The sequence below is a fragment of the Suricata suricatta genome, chromosome 5 (assembly GCF_006229205.1).
Source record: "Suricata suricatta isolate VVHF042 chromosome 5, meerkat_22Aug2017_6uvM2_HiC, whole genome shotgun sequence".
In the NCBI taxonomy this organism is placed as follows: Eukaryota; Metazoa; Chordata; class Mammalia; order Carnivora; family Herpestidae; genus Suricata; species Suricata suricatta.
In genome coordinates this window covers 121,090,430-121,117,398 of record NC_043704.1, presented here as the reverse complement: position 1 = coordinate 121,117,398, position 26,969 = coordinate 121,090,430, and the positions used below count along the sequence as shown (strand labels likewise).

The 26,969-nt window shown below is 47.4% G+C and overlaps 1 protein-coding gene across 2 annotated transcripts in view; it reads right to left on the bottom strand.

Moving 5' to 3' along the window:
- The window catches only part of NMNAT3 (nicotinamide nucleotide adenylyltransferase 3), a 127,128-nt gene extending 101,886 nt beyond the window's left edge, over positions 1-25,242 (bottom strand). For both annotated transcript variants that reach the window (XM_029940164.1, XM_029940166.1), the window contains exon 1: positions 24,990-25,242. The gene's annotated coding sequence lies outside the window, so the exon portion shown is untranslated. The remainder of the gene's footprint in view (positions 1-24,989) is intronic.
- Between the last annotated feature and the right edge of the window lie 1,727 nt (positions 25,243-26,969).

Below are 26,969 nucleotides of genomic sequence, written 5' to 3'. Positions count from 1 at the left end.
AAAAAAAAAAAAAGAAAGGAGGTCCTAAAATTCATGTATCACTGAATCCTATTACACTCCACTTGCTCTTTCTCTGACCTCCCTTCTTCTCCATCCCCTCTGTAATGCTGTAATGCCTGACTCTGGCCTTCCTCACCTCTAAGGGTCCACCTCCTCACAGAGGTGCTCTGATCCTCACTCCCTGGTCCAGCCTCTCCTGAAGGCACACCTGAACTCATCCCTCCTCTGCTCGCCTCTGTCCTCAGGCTAGAGCCCAAGCAGTTGACAAGGCAGAGATGTGGCCCGAGAGGCCTCAGCTCCTAGCAGTCAGTCCCTAGCCCCACCCTAGCAGTCACCTGGCACCCAGCTGCCACAGAAGGCCTCTTACCCAACCCTGGCTGGCTGGCGGAACAGAAAGCAATGGTCAAAGTCCATCAAAAAATGTCTAAGCGAGCTTTAGCTTTAAATTACACCTATGCAAGTGAGTGATTTGATGCAGGGCTGCAGCTGTGTTTTGGGGGCAGGGATCGGAGCCTTCACAAACCCCATCCCTCGATGACAGTTTCCCATTCTAGGTTCTTGTAGATGGAGAGGGCACCTGAAGACACACAGGAAGAACACAGCGGTGGAATCGGTCTTGACTTTCAGATTCCCCAGCCCCCGCCACCACCAATCCTACAGTCCAGTTCTTTCCCCAACACCCCGAGGGGTAGGGGTGGGGGTGGGGATGGGGAAGGAGCCTCTCACCTTTTCAAGTCTCTTCAGAGCATTCAATTCATTCCTCAAAAAACAAACAACCCCCCCAAATCCTATTCTTTCCTTTTATATACATAATTCATCAGTTTATGTAATATTCAATGTTTAATAAAGTTATATATACTTATTAAGTACAATGGGCACAAACACATTTGGGAAGAAACACAGCTGACCAGTCAGCACAGCATGCGCACCTGGTCTGTGTGGACAGGTGTGGACGTGGGCTGGTGAGTGCATGCCTGCCACCCCCACTGGATTACCAACTCCAGTTCAGCTCCATAGGTCTCTGACCACTGTGTCTAGCACAGGACCAGAGTATCATCTGGCTTTGGGAAATGCTGAATGGAGAAATGAGCCTCCTCATGGGCCAGCCTTTCCCCAGCTCCAGAAACTCCTCTAGCAAACCCAGGCTGCCACATCCCTCCTCTCCTTACTTGGACTCACTGCCCACCCATCACACAGTCACCAGCATGTCCCAACTCAGACCCAGACGCAGGGGACCAGGGGCACTCTCCAATCTGGCCTCAGGGTTCTCAGGTCAAGGAGATGGAGACAAGCTGAGAGATCTGGTCAAGGGCATGTGTGACCAGCACCTTTCCAACCTCCCAGTTCGGACCCTGTCCTCTTTTGTCCCTGAGTCCCAGGAGCTGGCAGAGTACATGGCAGACCCAGAGTCCCGTGAGGGTACAGCCCGAGGCCAAGGATGGCTTGGGCACATCCCCACTCTACACAGAGTGCCTTCTAGGTGAGCCCCTTAGGGTATGAATCACACCTACTCCCTTCTCCCCTGTGGCCTGGGGCACCTGATTTGCTTAAAAGCAAGCCTTCAGCAAGTTAACCTGCAGATAAAAGTAAAGTCAAGGTCAAACCAGTGGGCTAACTAAACTGTAAACCTTCCACTCCTGCTGACCCACGAGTCTGGAACAGACTCAGAATAAGTGCGGTGATGAAGAAACCCAGCGGCTGGCACACGTGCCCACTCACTAGGCAGAGCGAGCGGGACTCTGGGTTACAGAGTGAGGGTGTAAATGGAAATAAACTTGCTTCCTGGGCTCACAGACATTTCATTACAAGGACTGACCTCCTTTTCATGCTGAAAGCATTTGTGTGGCCTTCAAGACTTCCAGTTTTATCACAGAAATAAGATGCAAAGCAGTGAACACACTGCTGTCCTGACCATAGTACAGAGGCTCTTGGAATGTAAGACAGAAGCAAAACTACAATGTCTCTCAGACCAGTTTTGCTTCTGACTTGAAAACGGGAAACTACCTCATGGCTCATCACATACCCCTTGGTTCATCACAAAAATGAACATGGACAGAGAAGATCCAAATATGGCAGTTGGCTGGGGAATTTATTTTATCCAAAACTATGTGATAACTGTGCTTTTTATTTTTATTTTAAAAAATTTTTAATGTTTATTTATTTTTGAGAGACAGAGAAAGACTGAGAATAAGCAGGGGAGGGGCGGAGAGAGAGGGAGACAAAGAATCCGAAACAGGCCCCAGGCTCTGAGCTGTCAGCCCAGAGCCGATGCAGGACTGGAACATAAAAACCACAAGATCATGACCTGAGCCAAAGTGGGACGCTTAACTGACTGAGCCACCCAGGTGCGCTAACTGTGCTTTTTGAAGACAATCTTTGAAACTGTTCCAAAGTCCACTGCCATCAATAATCCCTTCATTCAGCACCTACTATGTGTCAGACAATATGCCAGGAACCAGGGAAAGAACAGGATAAACTACTTTCTACCTAGAGGGTTCACCGGCCTTTGGGGGGGGGGGGGGGACAGAGAGGCTAATCAGTGTTCACAACCCAGTGTGGTAAGAACTGGCATAGATAAAAACAGAGGGGCCCGTGTGCATAGAGGAGCCCTCCAGCCCAGCCAGGCTCAGGGAAGCAGGCAACAGGAGTATGAAAAGGTGTCAGGAGGAAGTACAGGTGTTTGGGGTTTTAAAGGATGAATAGGAGATGGGTGGGTAAATGAGCTGGGGAGATGTAACATCATCTGCAAAGCCCGAGAATATGGGAGGCCATGGGGCATGGTGGCGTTGTAAGAGGGCCAGCAGAGTAGCCAAGGTTGGGGGGTATGACAAGGTTCTCCACCCTCAGGTTGCCAAGGGCCTTGTATTCTATGTTGACAGGATCAAACTTGATCCTGATGGGGGTGGCTGCTGAGCCCCGACATGATTTTATAAAGTGGACTGATGAATCCACAGTGATTACCTAAGGGTCCCCTGAACAATACTCAGGGACATCTTCCTTTCTGTGCCGCTTTTGAGGTCACAGGACATAAAAGCCTCATTAGCAGGCATGTCTCCAACGAACAGCTAAGCCTCCTTCCTGTCCATAACGCCCTCTTGGAGGCCACAACTACTTTCAACTGCATTCTAATTTCAAAGAAGTGATAACCATATGCTCATGTTTCCATTTACAAGGTTTTGATTATCAGCCTGCTATTGTAGCTGCAAATTACCCATTTTCTATTATAATTATTTTTACTTCTCTAGATGAGGAAGGAAAAGAAGCACTTTTCAATTACTCAAGTGCCTGAACCACAGAGGGAGGGAAGAATCAAGCCCACTGCTGCATCTTCTGCCAATGGCAGTACAATAGCAAGGGCTTGGAAAATGAAAGGCAAGCCTGCGGGCCGTGTTAGCCCAAGCCTTCCGGATAGGTACATGTGCTCACCAGGATCAGTTTACCTAAAGCTGCAGAAAACCAGGGAAGAGCTCAGCAGGGGCAGAACTGCTGCCGCAAGGGCTCTCAGGCGCGACTCCCTGAGGACAGAATGCTTTAGGGGACAGACATGTCCCCCACACCCTTGGGGCTAACAGTTGCTTTCTCTGCTTCAAGGAGGACGTTTTTGAAGATGGGGTTGTCCCTAATCAGATGCATCCAAGTAACTATGGTGATGCTTTGGTTGGAATTCCACAAGGATCCAGCCACACTCACTGGCCTCAAAGACCCCTCTCCTAAACCAGATGTAGCACAGAGCCATGTCTGGCTGTCTTGCTGTCCTGGCCAGGGCTGGCTAGGACCAGGGTGAGGAAGAGCTTGGGAATGTACGGGAGGCAATGAATTCAGGTCACTAACTGACATCAGGAGGATGCTAGCATGCAGTTGCATGCCTACTGGCAGCTCAATGTCCCATTTAACTGGCATGTAACATTAATTAACAGACTAACATGTAAATGAGAACGCAACCGTGGCTTTGTAGATTTGAAGGCGCTGTTGGTGACCTTTAAAAACACAGCTTGGATGAGCTGAAAAGTTTTAATATTGGGATGATTTGCTCATCAAGAAACCGTGCCAGGAGCGCCTGGGTGGCTCAGTCGGTGAAGCGTCCAACTTTGGCTCAGGTCATGATCTCACGGTTGCTCAGTTCCAGCCCAATGTCGGGCTCTATGCTGACAGCTCAGAGACAGGTGCCTGCTTTGGATTCTGTGTCTCCCTCTCTCTTCTGCTCCTCCCCAGCTCATGCTCTGTCTCTGTCTCTCAAACATTAAAAAAAAGACAGACAGACAGAAACTGTGCCAGACATCCAAATTCCTAACATCTCCCATGTGTAACTGCTCAATCCTGGTGATGAGCTAATGGAGGACACAGTCCCTCTTCTCAAGGTACTCACTCTAGGTTGGGGGGGGGCAGGCAGTGGGGTCAGGCATGGAAAAAAAACCAAGCAGCTACTTAAATGTTCAAAATGCCATTTGTGGTCAAAGCAAAAACTTATTACAGCTGTGTAAGTTCTAAATATCGCTCTCTGTTCACATTTTAAACCCTCATGGATGACAATAAATCACTATCACAGTAAATCAGTAATAGTAACAGTCAAGCTAGCTAAAAGTTACCATATCAGGCACTTTTTATGCACTAGCCACTTTTTAGGTCTCCTAACTTCTATTTTGGCAGCACATATACTGTGCCTGTTACTACAGTGTCTTTTGTGTTACCTTTAATCTTGGCAAACGCAGTGCAGAGAAGTATTAGCCTTTTGTTTCTGATGGGGATACTGGAGCCTGGGGCTCTGAAGCGCAGGGCTTGGCCAAAGATGCCGTACTCATACTCTTATACTCATACTCGTTACTTGGAAACAAGGAGCCAGGGCAAGCTTCTGTCTGATCACAAAGACCAGGTCATTTCACTCCCCACTACCTTTAAGGCGCAGAAATCCAGAGGGGCTCAGACTACTCTTCCATGCTAGCCCCAGACTCTTTGGTATTCAGGGTGAGCTCATTCACGTTTGCAGGAAACAATAGATGTAATCAGCATATTAACCATCCTTTAGACATCAATCATAAATTCTTCCCTCAAGAGTAAATTGCTCTCCTCCTCTCTGTGAATCTCAAGCTCCTTGCATGAGTAAGGACAGGTAAGAGCAGATTAATGTGCAGGCACTTGTCCCTCACTAGCAAAGGCAAGGGGGCTCCCACTCAAAGTTGAGCAGGGGTGCATCAGAGGGTGTCTGTGTGTGCAGTGGAGTGTGCCTGGCTGTTGCGGGTGTGTGTTGCATGGATGTCACACAGGAGCATGTGCTGTGGATGGTGTTTGGGGGGTTGTGGCGAGGAGGCTGCCATGGGGATTGGTCTGCCCTGTGTTTCAGGGGAGGTGTGCTGTGGACAAAGCAGTGGGGAGTCAAGTGTAGGTGATAGAGGGTCTGTGCTGCACGGTGCGAGGTAGAAATCATGTTGTGGGGATGTTTCCAGGGGGTTATGCTGTGGGGGTATTTTATGAGATGGGCCATACTGCGGGAGTTTGCTCTGAGGGTGTGAGCTGGGGGTGGTGGTAGAGTTGTGCTATGGAATGTACAGTGACGGGGTGGGGAGGACCCCGTAGATCCCTGGTCAGTGCTATGGGGCACCCTAGAGGGTCCACTACTGGGCCCGAGAAGGCTGCCCTTGTCATCGCACCTGCCTGATCCCCATGATGGCAATGCATGCCCCAACATCCACTTCCCCCCACCAGACCACATCTGAGCTCAGGATACCCAGTGGGACACTGGGGCAACACGTTCTGGAGCCCTGCTGGGAGGAGAACCCCCTCTTCCTCGCTCACTCACACCGCCCTGTCTGCAGCAGGGTCCAGGTGCTATTTGCAGGTCACATCTAACCCAGCCTCTGCACAGCCCCCCCCAGGTTCACTGCCAACACAGTGCTCCCAGGGACCCTCCAGGCCACAGCATGTGTGTAGGAAGGAAGGGTCCCTGGCTTCTCCTCTTGCAGCAGCCCAGCACAGGGGAGCCAGTCCTCTCCCAGTGCAGCAGCCTCTCTGAAGGACCCCGTCCTTCCCTCCTGGCTCACCCCTCTGATCCTCCAGCCCATCTGTCTTTGGCAGGAGCCTCCTTGGCAAGACTCACAAGAGTGGCAAATGCTGGAGAGCTCCGGCATGTGGGTAGAACACTTGTTTGCATTCTCAATGTGTATGCCAATTTCCCCCCAATCTTTAATATGAAAGATTTTGAAACACACCACAAAGTTGAGAGGATTTTCAGATGAACACAGATACCATCCACCTAGATTCTACCATTAATACTTTATTATACTTGCTTTGTTATATAGTTACCCCTCTATCCATTCATCAATCTGCCTTAGTTTTTGATGCCTTTCAATGTAAGATGCAGACAGCAGTGCATTTCTCCCTCAACACTACGGCATGTGTATCCTTAGCTGGAGTTCATTATTTGTTCAGTGTCCTTTTTCCTTTTTGAACATATAATAAAATACACATCTTGAGGGTGATCATTCAATGCATTTTGACAAATGCATGCACCCATGTCACATCAAGCCTTATGAAGATACGGAAGATCCCATCGCCCTAGAAAGCCTTCCTCTTCTGTCCCTTCCCACTCCATCACCTGGTTCCGCATCCCCCAAGCAACCACAATTCTGAATTTTTCCACCGTAGATCAGTTTTGCTTATTTTAGAACTCTAAGTACAAATGGCATCATACAATGTCTAGTCTCATCCATGTTGAGCTTTTGCTCAACATAATGTTTGAGGGATTCACACAGGTGGCCGTATGCAATAGTAGTTTGCTCCATTTCACTGCTGAGTAGGATTCCATTCTTGGCATGGCTGTACCATAGTTTATCTATTCGCCTATGGATTGATTCTCTTCTTAGAGGTAAAGATGATCACCTAATGGAGTTGACTCGGTTATGAAGTCACTCATGATTCCATTCTAACTTGTTTCTCTTGTGGGCAGAAGAGCAGATGTTCTCAAAGGTAGCCCAACCCTGTCTGACCCAGCACAGAGGCTGAGGGACAGAAATAATATATCCCATCGCCTTTGTGGAAAATGTACTAAGTACAGTTCTAGAATAGAGACTCTTAATGTGATAGGATGTAAGATGAGTGTAGGCAAGAACTCAGTATGTCTTTACAGGTATGTCCTGTATCTGGCTTCTGAGCCTAGTTTCCTACATGAAGGGGACAGTGTGCTTTTTAAATGAATTTATTTACATGAAAAAAACTTCATTTAAAGAAATATTAAATATACAAGGAGTGAAGATATGGAGGAAATCATGACTTGTACGCAGACGACGGAGGTGTGGGGAGCAGACTAGAGCTCTGTAGTCAGGCCCAAAAGCACATTAAAATCACCTGGGAGTTTTAAAACCACCCATGCCTGAATTGCACCTTTAAAGTCTCTTATATGTTTGGCCAAGGCGTATCCAGGCATCAGTGGGTTTAAGAAGCTCCCCAGAGAACGCCACTGCACAGGATGCGCCACTCCAAGTGCGTTCCCTGGGCTGGCAGTATCAATGTTACACCAACACTTACTAGACATGCAAATTCTTAGGCCCCACTTCAGACCTACTGGATCAGAACCTGGGGCTGGGGCCCAGCAATCTGGGTCTTCACAAGCCATCCAGGTATGTGTGATGAAGCGCAAGTTCAAAACCATGGAACAAGCCCTTAAAACAGCCCTCACCTAGCTCTTAAAACTGACATCCATGTCATCATGGTTCCAATCCAGCCAAGGCTAGCCAGCTCTGCCTGATCTAGCTCCCAGGAAACCCTTTTCCTCCTTGAGACTGGGAGGCAGGGTGGTGGCGGTGGTGACGGCCAGGTGGTGAGCAGCTGCTGACCAATTACCAAAGTGATGACGTCCTGGGTCCACTGTGTCTTAACCTCAATTAATCCACAAGCCAGTTAATCAGCCCCTAGAAAATCCAGTGTTGACTATAATATTATTTTCATGATTTTTGATTATCACTGACCTCCTTCCACTCCATTACCCTTGTTAATTGAGAATTGACTATGCAGTTAAAATGAATGTTTCCTCCACTAACAGAGCTGTACCAGGTTCATCTTAAAGTCCCTCGCAGCTCAAAAAATGTGATGAGTCTACGGATATATTGATCTGATACAATTCATTTCACCAAGAATTTATGAAATTACCATGCAGAGGTCACCTGTTATGCATTCATATGTCTAAAGGCTTACAGGAAAGAAATCAAGTTTTAGTTGAAGACTAACACTGTATATAGAAAGCCAAACCAGTACTTGGTCAAGACGGCTTACTGGTTAGCAGTGATGTCTGTATTAAATGATGCTCAACACAGTGCAAGAGATTTGGCAAAGTCCTTGGAAATGTTGAGAAGATAAGGTAAGAGCAAGCACTCTGGGGGCTGTTTGTCTTCGCTGGCTGGCTATTTTGATCAGGAAAAATGCAAAGGAAGTGGAGGCTAACTGGAGATCAGAGAACCCGATTATCTATTGCAATGCTAAGTTTGAAAAATGAACCTTCATGTAAAACCCAAAAGATGACAGAATTTGCCAAAGGAGACGTGCCGGGGAACCTGCAGCAATAATGGAACTCCTAATCAGTAGTACGTACCACGAGGGGATGTTTGACAAAACACCACGATCCATTTCTCGTATAGTAACAAGGCAAAGGAGTAAGGCCACCAGGGAGGAAAAGTCAGCCATTCTGTGCAAGGACAGTCACCCACTGCAGCGAGCCCTTCAGTGACCAGGCACTAAAGAGCACTCGGCCAGCTGTCTCTCGGTTACTTGACTCAGGACTGACTAGGAACAGTCTGACAAAAGCAACCGCACAACTGGGAGGGCCAGAACCAGGTTCCAGGATATGACTTCCTCTCCAGGCCAGCGCCTCCTCTGGGGACTGTCCCCACCAGGCCTTGTCATGCCCCTCTACCTCGGCTCCCAAGCTTGTCTCTGCCACTGTGGTCATTTATCTGTGGGTCTCCAGAGTGTGGAGTTGTGTCTAATTTAGCTTAAGACTGAGTGCGGGGCACCTGGGTGGCTCAGTTGGTTAAGCAGCAGACTTCAGCTTGGATCTTGATCTCACTGTTCATGGGTTCGAGCCCCGCGTCGGGCACTGCGCTCACAGTTCAGAGCCTGGAGCCTGCTTCAGATTCTCTGTCTCCCTCTCTATCTTCCCCTCCACTACTCGTGCTCTGTCTCTCTCTCAAAAATAAATAAACATTAAAATAAATTTAAAAAAAGACTGAGTGCATCCTAAGGGCTCTGTGAATTAAAGTTTATTAAAAAAAAAAGCCAACTTTTTTTTATACAAAATAACCACATACAGAGAAGTAGAGGAAATATCTAATGAACTGCCACATACAGGTCTTCAAATGGTCATGAACACACTTCCATGTATATTTCATCTTTTTCCCCCAGAAATCTATTAAAGTTCATTACAAAAACCATGGCATTTCACCTCTAAATATTTCAAAAATAAAGGACACTTTCTAAGCATAGGAGAGTTTATTTATCCATAATATCATGATCACTCCTGACAAAATTAACAATTAACAAAAATTTCTCGATATCATGTAACACCAGTCCGAATGTCAGTGTCTGCCTTCTGAGGAAAGAAAAGATGGTTATGGCTGTGGTGACCTTGAGAGAGCAGACGTGAGGGCCCCCAGAGGGCCCGGGAAGCGAATGTATGTCACTCTCATCCCACCTGGGGGCTCCGCCATTCCCAGAGGTGCAGGAGGGCATGGAAGACGTTCCCTGCAGTGGGGCCTCCTTCTGGAGACTCGGGGGACCTTGCTCCTATAGGCCACCGCATCCTAACACTCCCAGCTCTGTCCAGTCAGCCTGTGGGTGGGCCGTCTCTCTTCTCCCACTCCATGACCAATTTTGCCTGGGATCTGGGGTCAGATGAACTTAGCCTGTAGTTCCAGCTCTGTCACTGACAAGGTATTTGACCTTGAGCAAGCAGCCTAACTTCCTGGAGCCTCTGCTCTTCTGTAATATGGGGAATAAGGCCTGCCTCAGAGGGGTGCCACGAAGACTGAATGAGGCATGGACAGGCTCTGTCAGAGAGCACCTAGCAAACTGCTTGGGCCACACCAAGCTCATGTAAGTTCAGCTGCTGACACAGTGACAGCAGTAATCTTTAAGGCCACAGGGCAGCCAGAGGCATCAGGGTGTGCGAGGACCAGGCCGAGATAGGCCCACATCCTACCAGATCTCTGAGGCAAGGCTTCCCCTGGTGGTCTGCCCTTTCCTAGCTCCTGTTCCCTCAGTGTAGGATGGCGCTGCCAGATGAAGTGCCGGAGAACTGGAGGAGGTAGGCCTGCGGACGATCAGAGGAGAACTCCCTGTGAGGGGCCTTTGGCCACCTTTCTGGGTGGTCTGGTGTCTCCTACTGACCTCGTGAATAGCCCTGAACCTCATCTCAGAGGCACCAACTTTGGTTCTTTGAAGACATGTGCCATCAGCATTTCCCCTTTATTCTGTACTAATGGTCACCACTGCCCAGCACCACCACTAACCCCTCTGCCCTCAACATTACTGTTCAACAAGCATCAACTACATTCCAGGAGACTTGTTGGGTAACTTTCAAGCATTATCTCCCTGACTCCACACTGCAATTTTCTGAGACAGGTCTGACTATCCCCCTTTGTGGATGGAGTAGTTTCCCTTTGCTGCTGTAACAAATTACCCCCAACTTAGTGACTTAATACAATACACATTTTATTATTTTACAGTTCTGGAGGTCAAAAGTCCAAGGGGATCTTACTAGGTAAAACCAAGGTGTCAGCAGGGCTGAACTCCTTTCTGGAGCTCTAGGGAAGAACCCACTTCTTAACTTTCTCAGCTTTCAGAAGCTGTCACGTTCCTTAGCTTGTGCCTCCTTCCGTCCTCAAAGCCATCCGGGGCTGGCCTAGTCCTTTCCACAGTCTAACTCTCCTGACCTCTGCTTTCACTTAGGAGAACATGTATGACTACAGCAATCCCATCTGGATAATCCAAGATAATTGTAAGGTCAGCTGATCAGCAACTTAATTTCACCTGCAACCTTAATTCCCTCATGCCATGGACTCTAACTTATTCACGATTCCTGAGATTAGCACATGGGCTTTTTGGAAGGCCAAGTCTGTCCATCATCACAGGTGAGGAGACTGAAGCACAGAGAGGTAATGGGGCTTACTCAAGGTCACACAGCTATTAAGTGGTACTAGACTGAGGGAGTGAGAATATGGGAATTCCAACCTAGCTCTGCTCTTGCTACTTTGCTGTGGGCAAAAGCAAGTCACTTAACTCCTCTGGCCTATTTCCTCACCTATGAAATTAAAAGGCTATCTACACATGAAGATTTATTTTAGTAGCCAGTCTATGACCACCTGAGAATCTGGGCCTTCCCTTAATAATGAACATGGATCATAAGGTTGAGGACCCCATGAACCCTCACCTGGTCTGTCCACACTGACCAAGACTCAAGTACTGACCATGAAAGGAAGAGATGCTGACTTGATCATGGCATGGACATCCCTCTCTCTCCTGGATGGAATTTTCTAGGCTTTTGTCCTAGGAACCATGGAGACATGGACTTAACGCACACTATACTGACTTACACCAAAACCCCCTCCTAACACACCACACAACAGCTGACCTTGACTGAAAGTCAACTATTGTGTCTTCCCTCCAATTCCAGTTTATAGGGAAATAAAGATGAAAGTTTCTTTGTGTAATGAAAAGAAAAACAGGGTGTCAGAAAATCAGATAGTAAACATATACGGATGTATTATTTGCTGGGAGTGCCCAAACCAGGGTAAAAAAAAAACTTCCTTTTCAATAATAAATGTTTATTTATTTATTTTGAGAGAGAGAGAGAGAGAGAGAGAGAGAGAGAGAGAACAAGCAAGCATGTACATGAGCAGGGGGAGGGGCAGAGAAAGAGGAGAGAGAGAGAATTCCAAGCAGGCTCCACGCTGGATGCAGGGTTCGATCTCACAAACCCTGAGATCATGACCTTAGCTGAAATCAAGAGTCAGACACTTAACCAACTGAACCACTTAAGCTCCCTTCTCCTCTTGCTTTTTCATGCAATTTTTATTACAGAAAATTTCAAACATACACAAAAATAGAGAGATTAGGACAATGAACCTTTTCTTGCCTCCTAGACCTATGACCTCCAATTCTGGTATTTACAAGCTGAAATTCTAATTCTGAATCACTGTCTGCAGTGAGCAGCTCCATGGGTTGGCCCTGCATCCCTTTGTTTTGAAACCTGCTCTCCTCTCCTTAGGATTCTAGAAAGTCTATCAAGATGCTGAAAAATTAACATCCTGGAAAAGCAACTAGTACAGAAGACAAAGGACAAATCAGAGCCCCTTTGCAATATGGACACTGGAGAAAAGACTGTCTCCTTCTGAAATCAGGAGCTATAAACTCCACGTAAACCTGGAGTTGCCATTATCCTGACCTTAGAGAGTGAAGCCGCTACAGTGGTGGGAAGAGCTGAAAGAAAGAGAGGTTGAGATTCCTAGTGCCGTCCTCTGAGCGCTGGGTCCAGCTGTGCCTGAATCTTTTCTATTACTGCCATAGTCCCAGCTCTGCTTAACCTGGCTTGAATGGCGTTTATTCCTTACAAACGTCCTAAACATACGCCGCCCCAGAGACCTTTCCATTAAGCCACAGCACAACTGCCAATCTTTCCTGTGGAGGGTCAAGTTCGGCCTTCTTAATTTAACAAAAACAGTGTGTATTCCTTAAGGAATACATTTCCTAACAGAAACAGAAAAAGTATGCCATTTAAGAATATTTCCTTGGGGCACCTCTGTGACTCATTCGGTTAAGCGTCCGACTTCAGCTCAGGTCATGATCTCACGGTTCATGGGTTTGAGCCCCACATCGGGCTCTGTGCTGACAGCTTGCCAGAACCTGTCTTCGGATTCTGTGTCTCCCTCTCTTTCTCTACTGCTTTATCTCTCAAAAATAAATGTTAAAAAATTTTTTTAAAAAAAGAATATTTCCTCCAAAAGGGAAGAATTCTGTTTTGCTGGATTTTTATAAGACAGCAACTCATCTATGATATCTTAGTACTATATGATGACCACCACCCACACTTTCCCCCAGCGACACCTGCTGGTACCGATTTTGGATAAGACAAATCAGAGAGTGGTTTGGGGTGACCAGAAGGGACTGCCTGCATTTGGGCCTGGACCCGCAAGATCAGGCAGAACAGAATGGGATCTGACTCCAGTTTTGGTGACAGGCTGAAGTGAACTAGTGACGATGTGGCCCCAAGTGAAATTAGAGGAGGGGGGAACATAGGGCACCCCCAAACCTATACTTAGTCCCCTACCCCTCCTCTTCCTTCCCCCTCTTCAGTACAGGCCGCCTCTGTACAGTGTGGACACAAGGCTCCCTGTGCGAGGCAGTGTAGACAGGAGCTACGGTGGCCACAGTCCATGAGAGGAGGCAGGGGAAAAGCCATGATGGGATGAGAGGTGAGGTATATAGCAGGAAGATACACACAATTGCCCACAACTCTCAAGGAAGGCTTCCAGTATATGCTCTCATATCAAGGATGGCATATTTCACTGCAGTGGTGTCTGCACTTGGCTGGTGCCCACCCACAGAGAACTAATTAAGTAAACTAAGGTATAGGCACACAATAGAATACTCTGCATCTGTGTGTGTGTGTGTGTGTGTGTGTGTGTGTGTGTGTGAGTGAGAGACAGAGAGAGAGACACAGAGAGAGAGAGAGGGAAGGGAAGGAGGGAGAACAAGAGAACTCTCTATGTACTGATAAGGAAAACTCCCAGATATATTAAGAAAAAAAAAAGCAAAGCACGGAACAGAAATATAAAAATACCTATAACCTCTGAAAGGATATAAAGAAACAGCAGTGTGGTTGTCTATGGGGAGGCAGGTGTACAGGATGAGAAGGAATATTTTCACTGTATACACTTACACTTATTTTTTTCTTAACTTTCCAATCACATAAACATGTCACCTACTCAAAAAAATTTACAACAAAACAGAAAGCTGTGACACTGCAGGTAGTCCTCAAAGGAACAGTCACACATGTGTGGGGACCATGGCCGAATGTATTTTCCAGCACAGACATCATGTGACACGCCTTCCATCAGGAGCTGGGTCTCTGTTCCGTCCCCTTGAAGCTGGGCATGATGGTAAACAGGGCAAACGTGACACTGTGAGATTTCTGAGGGTCGTCCCCTGGGAGGCCTGTTCTTAGAACCCAGCTGCCACGCTGTGAGGAACCCAGGCTCCATGGCAACACGTTCTAGCCAACAGCCACCATCGAACTGCCACTGAATGAGAGACCCAGACTGAGACCTGCCTAGCTGAGTCCAGTGAATGCCCGTAACTGTGAGAGATACTAGTTAACTGACTGTTTTCTTTTAAGTCCCTAAGTTTTGAGGAGTAGCTCTTGGTTTGTGCTCTTGTCTTAACTTCATTTTTCAAGATGGCAGTTTTCTGACAAACTTACAAGTTACCTACAACCCCCCAAAACACAGCAGAAACAACCTGAGAGAGGCCAGTGTTTGGTTGGCCCTATGAAAAAAGAATCATCTAGAACAAGTGAAAGTTGCTGACTCTGGATGCCAATGGGAATCACAAGAGGCACCATTCAGCAGGCTGAAGATCTGGACAGAGAGGGGCTGTATGGAGACTGGGATGTAAGAGGCATCTATGTGAAGGTGAAAGTTAAAAACCAGGGGCGTGGCGGGGCGCCTGGGTGGTTCAGTCTGTGAAGTGTCTGACTTCAGGTCAGGCCACATCTCACAGTCTGTGAGTCAGCGCCCTGCATTGGGCTTGGTGCTGACAGCTCAGAGCCTTGAAACTGCTTCGGATTCTGTGTCTCCCTTTCTCTCTCTGCCCCTCCCCTGTTCATGCTCTGTCTCTCTTTCTCTCTCTCTCTCTCTCAAAAATGAATAAACATTAAAAAAAAAAAACAGGGGCATGGATGAAATCATCCAGGTGGAGTGTATGGACAAAAGGAGCCCAAGGGAAGAATCCCTGGGCTGCCCCCCTCCCAAAACGCCAGCAGAGGAAAGGCAGCGGGTAGAGAAATCAAAGAAACAATCAGAAAGGAAACAGGAAAATCCAAGAAAGAAGCATTCAAGAGCTGAGCATGGTCAGAGGCATCAATGTTGTCAGAAGATATGTAGAGGGAAAGTCCAAAAGACCTGGCAACATGGCGGTCACTGGTAACCCGTAGCAGAGCGGTCTTCCCAAAGCAGCAGCAAAAGGAAATTAAAATCTCAATGCATTCCCATTAATACACACTACTTCAACCAAACTTTATGAGACCAAATTGCAAATAATTTGGGGCTCCCTGCCTTATCTTCTGAGAAACATGAAAGGGGAAAAAAAAGGAAGAAAGGAAAAACATCAACATCAAATGCACATGGTGGAAGGGAAAAAGCAAGGGAGAGTCCCATTGATGAACTGAGTAACCACCATCTGCCTGAGAGAGACCTGAATAAAAAGGCACAAGGTGATTAAACCAACTGCCTCTTGCATTCTTTTTTTTTCTTTTTTTTATAGAAGGACTATGAAAGATTCCTTGGTTGGCCATCCAAAGCAATGGCAAGGATGAGTAAAAAGATGTGCAAGAGCACAGGGGGTCCACAGGCTTCACCCAGTGCACCCATGCTGATGAGCTGCATGGCTGCAGGGAGCACTATGCAGAGGAGCCTGCAGGAGGAGGCAGAAGTGAAGTCTGCTCTACACGCAGGACGTGGGAACAGGGCATCAACACTAAGGATTTGCCATCTCATTCTTTGCAGAATGCATGTTGAATCATAGCTTCAAGGAAAATGGCCTCATTCCTCTAAAACACTGGAATCCTGAATCTTTTCCATACGAATTCTAAAATGCCCATAACTCAAAGCAAAGGGTTTAGCCACTGAGCCCTACTGAGCTTGCTACAGGAACTATTTTAAATCACCTCTTGGAGTAAGGCCTTCATTTGGAGTGATAAATATTCCAGTGGAGTTAGTAATGATAAGTGTATGGAAAATGTTTCCAGATTCTGCACTATGCCCCCAAATTTCTGCCACTACTCCTCCTCCATGCATAGAAAAAAAAAAAAAGAAACAAGCATATTAAATGGATTGAGACCCACAAAACCATAGAGTGCATTAAGTTGAAATGTCAGCCCAACCATTTTGTACGCCTCAATTGTGAATAGATATTTTGATGAAGAGCTTACTAAATCTTTAATTGGAGATAGAATGTTTCTACATAAAGGCAATGACTACAAAACATTTATCATACTGCCTAACGCCATCATTACAGAAATTCTCTCCCATCCTTGGGTATTAGTGTCAGTGTGGCAAATCCAGTATTAATATTAAAACATAACACTGGAGATATAATCGTGGGTTGACAAATGAGCTTAAATGTTGTCTCCCAATGAATTTTTCTTTTAAGATCATCTTAATGCACTTGAGAAATAACAGAAAACAGTCAAGGCACAACAGAAGTGGAAATGTTGCCACGATAAAGATCAATCTTATTACACACTCAAGCCCTCTTCTTAAATGTTGGGGCTCAAACTGTACAGCTGTGAACACTAGCATTCTGCCACTTAAATCAAATATTAATAGGCTATCCCAGCTCACAGGAAAAGATATGGTAATATTTTTCTTGTTTAAAGATTTCTTTCCGCAATTTTTCATAGACTTTTGGGGGTTTGCTTGCTCCTTAATGTAGTCTTCAATTTAGTACAAAAGGGTCTCCGATTCAGCACAGAATTATGAATTTGGTTATGTTCAATCTAGTACACTGGTAATGTGCAAGGTGCTCAGGGGAGAATGTCACAGTAGACGCTGTGAGTGCCGTGCTCAGAGCAGTCAGGCCTCACTGTTGTAGAGCGTGCCTGCTTGACTTCCACACGCTAGCATCGGCATCCCTCTGCCCTGGCCTTGCACCTGGGGACAGGAAGCTGCCTGAAGTCCTGGAGAATCAAGTCCACGTAAGGAGCAATGCTCAACCAGTGATGGACAGCAGTGGTGGTACGTTCTCAGCCCCCAAGCCCCACAAGCAGCTAACTCTGGGATGGGTGCCTCACACTGGCTGCTAGTGATTCCCAGCACATGTAAACTCCAGTGGTCCACACTGGAGACCTGCTCAGTGAAGTGTTTCTCTGGCTCAGTTCCTTATTTCCTGCTGGTGCTTCATGGGAGGTCCTCCCCAATCAATCATCACTCTCAAATTCTTGTTCAAACAAAGGCACGTGTTATGATGTGCCAATGTATGGCCAAGTGAGTGCAACCACTCCAACAACATTAGGACAGATCATTGGCCACACACTAGGCCCTTGCCAGCACCAGGCAGAGAGGGTACATAGGTTTAGGGCCACCACAGGGAGAGGAGATATTAAGAATATAAAACCTAGCCTCAGGGGCATCTGGGTGGCTCAGTCGGTTAAGCATCTGAGTCTTGGTTTTGACTCAGGTCATGATCTCACGGTTTGTGAGTTCGAGCCCCTCACAGTTCTGTGCTGACAATCTCAATCCCTGCTTGGGATTCTCTCTCTCCTTCTCTCTGAGACTCCCCTGCTTGCCTGCTCTCTCTCACAATAAATAAATAAAAACTTAAAAAAACAAACAACCATAACAACCTAGTCCCAGAAGTACTAGAGTACCAAGGCCTGAGCAGGACAAGAAGCCTGAGTGACGTAGAGCTGCTCCAGACAAGCACTGACCTAGGATGTGTGTGTGTGTGTGTGTGTGTGTGTGTGTGTGTGTGTGTGTGTTCTGTGGGGGGAGGTTGCTGAAACTTTACCAACAAGGTCCTGGAAGGTTGCAAACCTGAACCCCCTATCCCCACCCCACCAGTGAGGAGCGTGGACTAGGGAGGCCAGCACAAGGATATGAAGTTACAAGGCAGGGAGGGGCCTTCTTCACCTTAAAAACCCAGAGGATCTGAATCCACAAGCCGAAGCGAGCACATCTGCAGGCCATTTAGATAGTGGACCCAGACTGTGTCCTTTGACCAGGGACACGGAGGCAGGGAGCCCACCCTGGCTTTAGAAATCATTGATCGAAAGATTTAATCAAGATAAGGGCACAAATGTAGTGCCCTTAAAACTGCAAACAACAAAAAGATCATTATTTAACTTGACTTGTTTTAGGATTTTGTTTCAAAGGGGAGTAAAAGTACAACACAGAAAGTTAGAAATGTGAAAAAAATAATTCCACTGTTGTAATACACTTCCTGTTCCCTTAGGGGCATCTTTTGCAGACTGTTTTCCTGAATGTTCACTTAATGTGCTACCATTCTGTTCACCGAGCATGAAATGACTTCCCACATTACTAATCTTCATAGTTTTAAATACTGCATAATATTCCACCAGCCTAATTTTCAGTAATTTGACTATACCCTCCTATATTATATATTCAGATCACTTCTAAAAATTTTCTTCATGTTTATTTGAGAAAGAGAGAGAGAGCGCGAGCAAGTGAGCAGGGGAGGGGCAGAGAGAGAGAGAGGGAGACACAGAATCTGAAGCAGGCTCCAGGCTCTGAGCTGTCAGCAGAATCCAACATGGGGCTTGAACTCACAAACCGTCGAGATCAAGACCTGAGCCAAAGTTGGACCCTTACCTGACTGAGCCACCCAGGAACCCCTGTGGTCACTTCTGTTTTCACCATTATAAATAATGTATCTTTATACAGAGGGTTTTTTCACTTTTCAAATTATTTTTTTCAGACAGAATCTCAGAGGAAGCCAAAGGCTTGGTAGCATTTCAGCAACGCCTGAAACAGGCAGGCCCCTTACCTTTACCATCTGCGGTCCTTGGATTACCCCCTTCCCCCCCCCCCCCCCCCCACATACAACGTGGGGGAAACACTGGCATTTTTTTTTCTCATACACACAAAAATTAAGACAAGCTTGACCAACAACATTATAAAAATTACACAGAAGACCAGACAGAGAAGCAAAACGCAAAGCAGTCTTTGATACTATGCCCAGGGTCCATGCAGTCAACCCTTATTTCCAATCTCTAAAACAAATATTTGAAAGTGGATAATAATTCCAGTTTCGACTCCTACACACTAATTCATGCAACAGGCATTCTGCCCTCAGAGCACCTGCTCACAGAGAGACTTCTAGCCTTTGAAAGCCCGCTCTTTGCCTGGCCTGGCTGGTCCCCTTCCTGACACTGCCATTCACTCTCTCCCACAGGCAACTTACTAGGCCCAAATTTGGGTGAGTTTCACACTTGTTTTCAACATTCTTTTCCCTCTTCTATTGCAAAAGGTTTTCAGTGAACAGACGGGCTGATGGCAGAGCTGCTGATGGCTGTGGTTAGGATGTAATTAGGCTGAATTATGTCGGTCAGCCTCGCTCCACGATCTTCTCTGTCAAACACACACTGGGAGGAGGCGGGAAGGACCAGAATCAAGGCACTAAACCCTTCCACGTCTGCCTTTAATAATGTTAACTCTGCTTCCGCCAGTCAGTTCCAACACTTCCCTGGGCTGTGTCTGCCTTAACAGCTCACTTTTATCAGAGGAAGCAAGGGAGGGGGACAGATGGAAGGGGAAAGGCAAGAAGATTAACTCTAATTTAAAACCATCTTAGGAGCTCTGAAAAGTTCCACGCAGACTGATGGACACATTTACTCCCCGGAACCTTTTTTCATCAATACTTACCACTTAACTTGCACTTCCAAGGGGGAATAAACACCGTCACTATGTGCCATCCTCATGGGAGGGAGATTTCCAGAGCCACTTCTTTTCTCCATGGCTCAGGGCCATACAACTACAATCCTATTAAAGCCGTGCCCCGAGAATACAATAGTCACACCCACCCCACCAGGACTGGCCTTCGCAATTTCTGCACAGCAAGGCGAGTTTCCTTCCTTTGCTTCAGGGAAGATGGTAGCTCATCTCTTGTAATAAGGTCCACATCTGAGACTGATGGGGATCGAAGATATATTTTGTCCTCAGCTCTGGCCAAACAAACAAAATAGCTCTCTAATAATATTCAGTCCTGAAGACAGACTGTTTCCTGGGGCTGTTTGGATCGTGTCTTATTTGAAATCGGTCTTCAAGTGTTATTTTCTCCTTGCTCTCACCAGAACTGCATGGGACTGAAGGCAGGTACGGTGTCCCCCTGGAGGACCGCTGGTTCCCCTCGAGCACCCGTGCTGGGACAGCACTAGTTCCAACCTGATAAAATCTATGCTGGAACCTTAGCCTGTGTGCCCAGGAGAAAATAGGCTTTCAGATAGACCCTGTACTCAGAAGGGAGAGGGCTCCAGAGCACAGCCTCTGGATTTACCCTCAGGTGAGCCCGACGCCTGATTGCTGCCACCACCCAGTAGATGTTTGAGGCTGACTGGTGCACCCAATGAAACAACATCCAAGGAGGGGCTCTGCAAACTCCAAAGGGTTAAGTAAATTGAACATTAGCATTCCTCTCCCATTTCGAAGCTAAGGTGCAATTACTTTTTTTTTTAAGTTTATTTTTGAGAGGCGGGTGGCGGGCAGACAGAATCCAAAGCAGGCTCCGCTATCAGCGTAGAGCTCAATGCAGGGCTCGAACTCACAAACTGTGAGATCATGATCCAGGCTAAACCAAGAATTGGATGTTCAACCAAATTCGCCACCCCTGGCGTCCTGCAATTACTTTTTATTTTTATTTAAAAAAACGTTTTTAACATTTGCTCATTTTTGAGAGAGAGAGAGAGAGAGCACGAGTGGGGGAGAGTCAGAGAGAGATGGAGACACAGAATCTGAAGCAGGCTCCAGGCTCTGAGCTAGCTGTCAGCACAGAGCCCGATGTGGGGCTTGAACCCATGAACTGTGAGATCATGACCTGAGCCGAAGTTGGACGCTCAACCGACTAAGCCACCCAGGTGCCCCTGCAATAACTTTTGAAAGTACACATTCTTACAAGATTACCTTGGCAGCATAAAACACTGGTAAACCAGAATTCATAGAAAAATGCCATCCAATGGTCTTCAAAGGTATATGAATAAATGAGTATGAGCCTCCAATCAACATTGATGGCCATACGTTACATTGATAGTGACTTTATTTCTGTATCCATTCCAGCTTTTCACAATGCACTCCATGCGGTGCCTAGGATGGCGCTCCTAGGTGTAAGGAACAGACAGCTCTCCCTTCCAGAAGATGCTGCCACACTCATCCAAGGCATCTTCACCCAAAAACCCATCCCCGAGAACCTCAGATTTCCCCAGATTCACACTAGCAACAGAATGAATGCCCCTCTGTTTCTATTTCCCAGATTGCTGCTACGGGTCTATGTGCACGTGACAGAGACAATGATGAGGGAACTGTAAGTTCACTGAGGTTTGTTAAACATCCCCACGCAGAACCGCGTGGCTGAAACAGAGGGGTAGGAGCTGCCATCCCAAGGCCTGTCCTGCAAAATGGGATCTGTCTGTCTTCACCAGGGAACTATGATAAACGAGCACAGACAGACACTGGTCAGGGCAAGCCACTTTATTTAAGAGCTTCGACAGCCCAAAGTGGTTTAACATAGAGGCACGGAAGATTTATCTGGATGATAAAATACTTGAACTTGAAAGGCACATAAATTATAATTTTGCAGGGCTTTTTTCCTTTTAAGATTTCATATAGTCAAAGGCTTTAAGTAATGAATGAAATGCACATAACGCTGACTTCATTTCACACACCTTGTCTAGTTAGTGTCTGCAGAGAGTCTTGGCTTCTAGATGGGTCTGAGTTCAGAGTCAATGCCACCCACCTGTGTCTGTGGCCTTCTGTTTCCACATCACAGTGGACATCATTTGGAGGATTAATAGAAAAACAATAAGAGCAACGTTAGTGACTGAGCACTCACTATACCACAGTCTGTGCAGAGAACTGCACTTCATGTACTTACACACGAGCATTACTTACTACTCATAACAGCCCTGTGAGTTAGGTGCTCTCGAAAGAGGACTTCAATTACTTCCCTTTTGAGCTCAAGCTTTCTAATTAAGTTATTCTTTCCAGCTTATCTCTTAACCAGGCAAGGGACCCGGCAGGAAAGCATCCCCTGATGGGAACCACAATTACCCCACCCCCTCAAGCAATAAGGAATGCCCTGAGCCAGCAAGACCCCATGTGACTGATCCCAGGACACTGGAGGACTTGACCTTAACTGCCCACCTGCATATACCCACCACCTGTACCCAACCTTTTCCTTACATAAACCTGGAAGTATTTTTGGCACTTGGGCAACAATCTTCAAGACGCTAGTCTGCTGTCTTCCCGGTGTTGGCATCACTGAAATAAAGGTCCTTTCTTGTGTTGCCAGCACTCCTCTCTCTGCCTTTGGATTTTGTCAATAGTGAGTGGTCCAGCCCGGTCGGCTTGGGCCCATTGGAGCGAGATGCTCTTGCCTCCCTGCGCCCTGGCTACACAATGGTTCCCATTTTCCAGATGCAAAAACTGAGCTTCAGAGAGCCTCTGTGATGTGCACAAGGTCACACAAGCAATTTAATTGAACTCCAAAGCTGCAGCGTTCACCACTACTGCAGTGTGTGTTAAAATAAGTACTTGGCCCTTAGCAAGTACTTGAAAACACTAGCTCTTTTGCCTTATCTTCATACTCGTTTTTTGCTTTTTTTTAAACCACACACTTGAACACAGAGAATTTTGCCTTGTGGGTTTATGTTCATTCATTCATCCATTCACCATTCATTCTGGGCCCAGAACTCTGCTGGATGCAAGATTTACAGATAGGATTCCCCAGCTTCTAGACCAGTCTCCGGCAATTACCGTACCCATATGAAGGGCAGGGCAGGATGGGGCAGGGACAGCCCCTCACAGGGGACCATAAGGAGCTGTGGCTTAGACACAACTAGAACAAGACAATTTTAGATCTTTTTCACTCTGGCCCCCACCCCCTCCCTTAATCTGTATCTTGCCCAGTGTGTTTCTCTGACCAGAGTCTTCAAAGACCTCAAACTCCCCAGGCCCACCAAGGGGACTGTTATCACACAGAACACTCCCTTCTCCGGTCCCAGCTGAAGCTTTCCGGTAAGACGAGTGCCACAGATAACACAGCTCCGCAGCTAATCACCCAGCACAGACCCTCAGAGCCAGCCCCTCGCCCCCACCTCCCGCCCTCCCCCTGCCTTGTTTCACCAATTTGTGCCCCAAATACGGAAAATAACAATAGCAGCAGCAGTAGTAACTTCCTACATGTCAAGCGCTGCTCGATGTACTTTGGGTACACTATCTCATTAAATTCCTTAATAATCCTCTGCCCTGTGCACTGGTACTCTTCCTATTTTAGTTCATTTAGAAGAAGAGGGAGGGAGTTAATATTTCTTCAGGGTCAACTGTATGCCGAACACTGTTAAGCTTGCACAATCAGATGATAAGTCGCCTGCCCAGGGGTGGTCACAGAGCTGGGAAGTAAGGAATAAGAATCTGATGCCTGGTCTGTGACTGTCTGGCCTAGTGATTCACTTCCCTTCTCTGTGGGGGGCACTGCAGCGGTTTGCAAGGGAAACAGTGGCTGTACAGATGGCCCCCTCACCCTCTTCCTCCAGCACCCTTCTGTTAACATCTGTCCTCGGTTTTTATCACCACCACCCACAAACGGTGCCAGACTCTTCTCTCAGCTATGTCCCCCCCACTCTCTGGGCTTCCCAGCCAGTTTTCACGGAGCAAATCCTAAAGTCTACACCAACAGGGTAAACAGAGCCAAAGAAGGCCCTGGGATCATTCAAGCCAATGAAACACACCAAGAGGCTAACAGGTGTTTCCTGAAGTGTCCAACCCTCTCTTAAATCCCTGGGATTTCAAGCTCTGAGGGGTCTTCGGCTAGAGACCCCTAGGTTACTGCCTCTGGGGAGTTTTGTGGGCACTTGTCAGGGGTGACACCACCCATGAGAGTGAGCAGGTAACTATGCTGTCACAGTGTGAGCCTTATGCTCTGGGGGCTCATGGAACTGGCAGTAACAGGTGAGGCTTTCTGAGAAATGGTGACCTGGCCAGAAGCAGAGGGGCGCTCCCTAGCAAGACCAGAGGGTCAGAAGCCCGCCTCTGCGCTCCCTAGCACTGAGCCCACCAGGCTGAAACTCGGTTTACTTTGCCTGGCCCACCCTACAGGAGCTCCAGGGCAGGTGGGAGGCAGACTTCTCACTGAACTCTCAGAAGCAATAAGTGAGTACTAGTTAAATGTTTCCATAACAAACCAACAAAACATGGCATCATTCTAGCGAAAAGGCCGTTTGAGAGATTCTACTCAGACTAAGAACAGGACTCCAGAAAAGAGGAAGTGTGTTTGCTCAGAGGCGAAATACTCGTTAGTCCAGCTCCAACCAGAAGTTTTCAAATTTACTTCACTTACTCACACCTGGGAACACCACTCAGCCATGTAAATTCAACGCTCCAGTCTTCAGTGCATTGACCCCATTTTATAGCACAGAAAATTCAGGAATTAGCTTCCCCCCAGCTCTCTGCAGGCAGGCCCCACAGACCTTTCTTTCCTCAAACAAGCCACGTTCTCTCCTAACAAAATGTGTGTGCTCTGTTCTCCAACCTGGAACTGACTCGTGCTGAAGTCAGCTCTCCAGCATCCTTCACAGATGGGCCCGCCGGTTCAATGCTCTCCGGCACCCTGCGCTCCCTATCCTCACAGCTCTTACACCGGTCCTTCCCACTACCCTGCGAGCTCCACGGCAGCTGGCACCGCCTTCGTTCGCCCATCTCTGTATGCCCAGCACTTGGCCCAATGGCGGGCACTTGTTGGCACACGATAAGTCTCTACGGGCTGCCAGACTGGGGAAGGTGGGATCCGACCTCGGGTCTGCCGGGCTCGGGTCAGAGCCAAATGGTACTAGGGGTTAGGCTGACCAAGTTGCGGCGAGAATGGGCGGCGCGCGGGTGCCCGGGGGAGGCCCTCCCTCCCACCAAGGTCTGCTGCCAGGCTCCGCACCCCGCCGCCACCTGTAGCCGCCGCGCCCAGGTGTGGCCCGGCTCCCGTAAGGGCAAATACCGGCTGGTGGCGCTTACCTGCACGTGGCGGGGGCTCCGCAGAGGCACTCTGTCAGCCTTGGAGGGCTGCGTAGGCTGGGGTATCCGGCGTGGCCCGCCCGCGGCCTGCACCCGAGGACCGCGCGGGACGGCGCCTGGTTTCGCTGCGCAAGGCCCTCTGCGGCCTGGGTGCTCCGCGGAGTGGAGCCGGGCCCGGCCAGCCCCTGCGCCGGGGTGGGGCGGGTCTCAGGCGAACTTGACCCCGCGCTCCGGGGCTCCCCGCCGTGGGCGGAGTCAGAGGTGAACTTAGCTTTGCGCCCGCCCCCTCGGTGGGGGCGGCCCCTAAAGGGCCGAGGCACGGCGTCCCGCCCCTTCGCTCCAGGCCCCGCCTTCCCGCCCCACCGCAATCCCCAAACTGCTCTCACCCACCAGCCCTTTTGGGTTGTCTGCCCCTTTGCTTTTTATTTTCCTATATTGTATTCCGTTTTATTTCTTATTTTTGATGTCTGTATTTTTAAAAGATCGAATTAAAAAATATATCAAACTAATGCATGAACACTCTTTACAAAATAGAGTTATCTAATGTTCTTATAATGAAAGCAACAAGCCCTTCTCCCTTGCTCCCCACACATAGCCCTTTATGTCAGTTCCTCCGTTTAGTTCTTCTGGTGGTCACCCCCTTGTCGCTGAAAAAAATAAGCTTACATAGCGATTTCTTGATTTATCTATTGACTTTCTGCCATGTTATATGAGGATTTACTCTCTTACTGTGCCCCTGCTTCCCTTCTCCTGATAAATTTACACCTCTGTTCTCAAGTCCTGCCCTGGTGAGCTCTGAGACCTCAAGACAGGAGTAGAGGAAGGCTTTCTAGGAACTGCAGCCAATACAATTGTGGGGGCAGGGAGAAAGGAGGGCTATTTTAGACAGCTCTATAGCATTAAGGCTTGCAAATGACCATTTATTTGGAATAAGAAAATCCTGAGACCTTGGAAATGCAGGTCTCTATCCCCTGAGACCTTCTTAGATAATTTACTTGGTAAATTTGCTTCCCCAGCAGGGCCTATCTTTCCCTGCCCACACAGAAACCTCCATAAATCCCAGCCTTCTCAAGGGTCACGGAGTGAAGGTCAAAATTCATCAATTTCTGCCAATAGGATTTCTTAATGGAGTGAACTGGTATGTGCAGAAAAGAGACATCAAGGATAATGTCAAGGCTTTCTGATTGCTGTGTAGCTTTTCCTAGCATCAGTGACAAGTTCTTAACCTTAGAATGGAGAGTGTTTTATAAAGCTGGCTCTGGGCCCCTGCCCTGTCACCAGATCCTCTCGGTGCTCCCCTGAGGTTGGCTGGACCTACCCACTGTCCCCACTTTAGGAGGGCTCATACTTATCCCTCTTGTGTCAATGCAGGAGGCACATAGCAGGCTCCCAGTGACGTAGCAAGGCAAAGGGACTGGTACCCCTTCCTCACTCAGATGAAAAAAGTCCACACCCTCCTGACACCCCTTCTCTCTTCAGAGAATTCAATTTTCCCCCTTCCTCTGCTCTGCCTTCCTTCTCTTCTGCTCACTCTCCTCTTTCCCTAGTCCAGCTCCTGAGGGCCAAGGACTTGGGAGTAACTCTGACTGAGGGTATGAAATGTGGCTCTAAAAGGTGACCTTGGGCAAAATCCCTTTTGCAATTCAAGTTTGTTTCCTTCTCTGTAATTGGAGGTAACAATCTCTACCACATTGAGCTTTAGGGGAGGATTAAGTGGCTTAATGTCCATGTATAGAAGGATTGTTTTTCATTTTTTAAAACTGTCTTTTAACTTACATTTTTTAATATTAGAATTAAATGTATTGAATATTGAAATTAATCATTCTTTTTATCACTTCTGTATTTTGTGTCATACTTAGACCATTCATTTCCAGTCTAAGATTATAAAAAAACAATTCAAGTATAATTACATTTGTTAATTCTCTTGTGTTCTCTTATTCCTAACTCAGATTGTCTCCTAGCAGAGTGGGAGGCTCATGA